General features: G+C 51.8%; 1 pseudogene across 1 annotated transcript; it reads right to left on the bottom strand.

Annotated features, from left to right (window-relative positions):
- Positions 1 to 559: 559 nt before the first annotated feature.
- On the bottom strand, positions 560 to 2658 carry LOC306934329 (threonine--tRNA ligase 2, cytoplasmic-like; annotated as a pseudogene). The gene has a single exon. The product of its transcript is annotated as a threonine--tRNA ligase 2, cytoplasmic-like (transcript).
- Positions 2659 to 3621: the final 963 nt, after the last annotated feature.

The raw sequence follows: 3621 nt of genomic DNA, 5'->3' as shown, positions 1-3621 counted from the left end.
TACATACAGTACTTTGCCGGGATTTGATCAACCCTGGCTGGGTCGCCTGAGTGAGGGGTATGATGTTGGTAGACCCGAAACCCTGTTGACCTCAGGTAACATCACTGAGGATACGTCCCAGTAGCATCCATGCGATGTATTTTTGAGTGGTGCAAACCACTCCAACAACTGGCTTTGTACCCGTGTACCCGTGTACCCGTGTTTGTTCGTACCAAAAAAACGAGCATGGTTGCTATGGTTAGTATGTGACGTCACTGACATCACAGATATCACGTCAGAGTGAATCAATCTCTATATAATCAATCTTTATAAATGTGTAGTTGCACCACTCAGTTCACACAGGTGTGATTTTTAGTTATTGTTTGAGTGAAAAAGGCCCTTTTTTCGCTTGTATTTTTGAGATACAAGCGATTTTTGTTTGATACATTTTTTTCCCTCATACACTGTGTGATATGACTACAGTGATATGCAATAGCTCAAAATGAGGCACAGAACCGTGTCGAGTGGAAGTGTCAGGTTCCACACAGGAACAAGAGGTAAGGGTTCAGGGGTCGCGCGGTCAGAAGTCCTCCCGGTTGCTCCTGGAGTCTCGGAGGTGTGTGAGCGCTCCCAGCACCTCCTCCCTGCTCCTCCTGCCCAGCTGCTGACCTCCTCGGCTCCTAACGCTCAGCGTGTCACTCGCACGCTCCTTCTCCCCGACCACCAGTATGTAGTTGTACTGGGCCAACTGGGCTGAGCGGATCTTCCGGTTTAAGGTGGCGTGATCTTCATTCACACTGGCCATGAAGCCTGCTTCACGGAAGTCCCGGACCACCTGCTGGGCATAAGGCTCACTGTCACCCCCTACAGGAAGAACCATCACCTGCGCTGGAGATAACCACAGCGGCCATTTCCCTCCAAAGTGTTCGGCCAGTATGGCGATCATCCTCTCCACTGATCCCAGTACAGCTCTGTGGATCATCACCGGTCTGTGGTTCTGTCCATCTGGTCCAACATACTGCAGATCAAATCTGATTGGCAGCTGGAAGTCCAATTGGATGGTGGCACACTGATGCTGTCGACCAATGGCGTCGCTGATCTGGATGTCAATCTTTGGCCCATAGAAGGCTCCGTCTCCCGGATTCAACTCCCAGTGTTCCCCAAACGCCTGGAGACTCCTCTCCAACTGCCGTTCGGCAGTGTTCCAGAGCTCCTCCTCCCCCAGACAGGGTGTAGGTCGCGTGGACAGCAGACAGTGGAAGGAGAACCCAAACGTCTGGTACACACTCCTCACAAAGTCCAGACAGCCAGATATCTCCTCTTCTAGCTGCTCTGGCGTGCAAAAGATGTGTGCATCGTCCTGACAGAACCTGCGGACCCGAGTGAGGCCGGTCAGCGCTCCAGACAGCTCGTTCCTGTGGAGAACTCCGAAGTCCGCCCAGCGGAGAGGAAGCTCCCTCCACGACCTCACGTCCTGCTCAAAATCACACAGTGTGCAGGACAGTTCATTGGCTTCAGGGCGTATGTGTGACTGTCCTGGCTTGCCACGGTGAACATGTCGTCGCAGTAATGCTCCCAGTGACCTGAACGCTCCCACAATGCCTTCCTGTACAGGGTCGGGGTCACGACCTCCTGGAAGCCCCGCCTCTTATATTCACTCTTCATCAGGTCAGTCAGTGTGTTGTAAATATGAGCTCCTTTGGGCAGAAAGAAGCAGCTTCCAGGACTGACGTCGTTGAAGAAGAACAGATCCTGCTCCGTGCCGATGCGCCTGTGGTCCCTCCTCCTCGCCTCCTCCTTCTGCTCCTCCCACTCCTTCCTCTCCCGCTCGCCCGGAAACGCCACGCCCAGCAGGCGCATCACGCCCAACGTCTGCGGCTGATTGGCTAATGTCACGGGAGACACCTGTAACATTTTGAAGACCTTGACGAGGCCGGTGTGAGGAAGAAGAGGTCCATTACACACTCCTACACTGTCTCCACATCTGTACACTGTCACACTGGGCCCAGTCCCCTGCTCTCCAATGAGCTGACGTCTCAGCTTGTTGCTCGGGAACAGCTGCTTGACGTCGTGCGTCTGGAGCTCCACAGTGGAGAGGACAGGTCTGAGGGATGCAGCCTCCTTACATCTGTCCTCCAGCTCCGCCAGAGAGACAGTGCTGTTGTCCAGCATATGGTCACAGTAGAGGCCGGACTCCATCACTCCCTCCCTGCACAGCTCGGCGCCCAGCGACGCCTCCAGCACGCCTCCCAGCACGCACCCCGCCGTCCTCCACAACGCCTGTTTGCCCTCAATTGTGTTGAAGTCCAGAAGCTGCAGTTCGCAGTCTCCCTCTAGGGGGCGCAGGAGATCACACAGTTCGCCGTTCACTCTGCTCACCAGTGCTCCTTTCACCCACGTGCTCTGCGCCACGAGGAGGGGCGTGGTCACGCCAGCTCGGCCCTCTACCGTCCTGCCATCGGCCAATCGGATGCTGAGGGGCCTCTCTGTAGCTCCGCCTCTCGTCTCGTCGGCCCGTTTCTCCCTGAGAGACTCGAAGAGCCGCAGGCGATCAGACACAACAGAAGATACCTGCAACTGGCTGTAGGCTCTGTGCATGTGCAGCAGCGTCCCGCGCACTTTACATCTGAACAGAACGGTCACGAGCGTCCTAACAGGACCGGTTACCATGGCAACCATCCTGCAATAACATTATCATTAATAATAATAGCATAACATCGTCATCACATATCACTGTCTCTCTCCTTCACTGCGACGCGCCATAATGTTGTTCTGACTGACTGACTCAATCCCCACATCTACCAATCAAGTAATAATTGACTCAATAATGACATCATTAATCATCATTAAATTGTATATGCTTCTCAGCTTTACCCAAACACATTACAAAATGAAAGCACCAGTGAATGCCACAAAATAAAACACAGTTGGACAAATATTTACCCATATATGGACATGCCTGACATCACACCACTGACATCATAGTATTGATGTCATAGTACTGATGTCATAGACTGGCGACAATCAGACAGTTGGTGCATCACTACACAAACATCACCGAGAGCATGTTCCGCACGGCATATTTAAACTCGGCAGTGAGCCCAGTGTCTCTGATGTCATGGACACTGGGCTCACTTACTTCCTGTACTCCATGTTGTCTCAGTGAGACAGCCCTCCCCTATCCACAAGGAGGAGCAGTCCACCAAAGCATTATGGGAATTGTAGTCCAGGAAGGAAGTGAGCCCAGTGCCGAGGACATCAGAGACACTGGGCTTAAATATAACATTTCTAAAACCACATATTACACACATAAAGACCCCCAGGAAAGTGTTCTAAATCTTCTAAACGTACGTCATTAACATATTGTTTTGCAGGGTGAAGTGTCCCTTTAAGTAACATTTACAAGTGAATACGCATTAGGAGGAGCATCTCTGATGCTAATCCAGACAGAAAACATCTTTATACACTCACAAGACCATATTTCAAGGTCTTGCTGTGTGAGTGATGACGTGGCACACACCCAGCACCTGGGTATATAGCGGGGCCACGCCTACACGTGCCATTCAGTTATCTTTTTCTTCTGCTATCACAAGCGATAAGGGCAACTGGCATATTCACTCGCAAGTGTTACTTAAATAACCA

Source organism: Electrona antarctica (assembly GCF_951216825.1).
Source record: "Electrona antarctica genome assembly, chromosome: 2".
NCBI lineage: Eukaryota > Metazoa > Chordata > Actinopteri > Myctophiformes > Myctophidae > Electrona > Electrona antarctica.
Note: the sequence above shows the minus strand (reverse complement) of the source record. Positions and strands in the feature narration are given on the sequence as shown.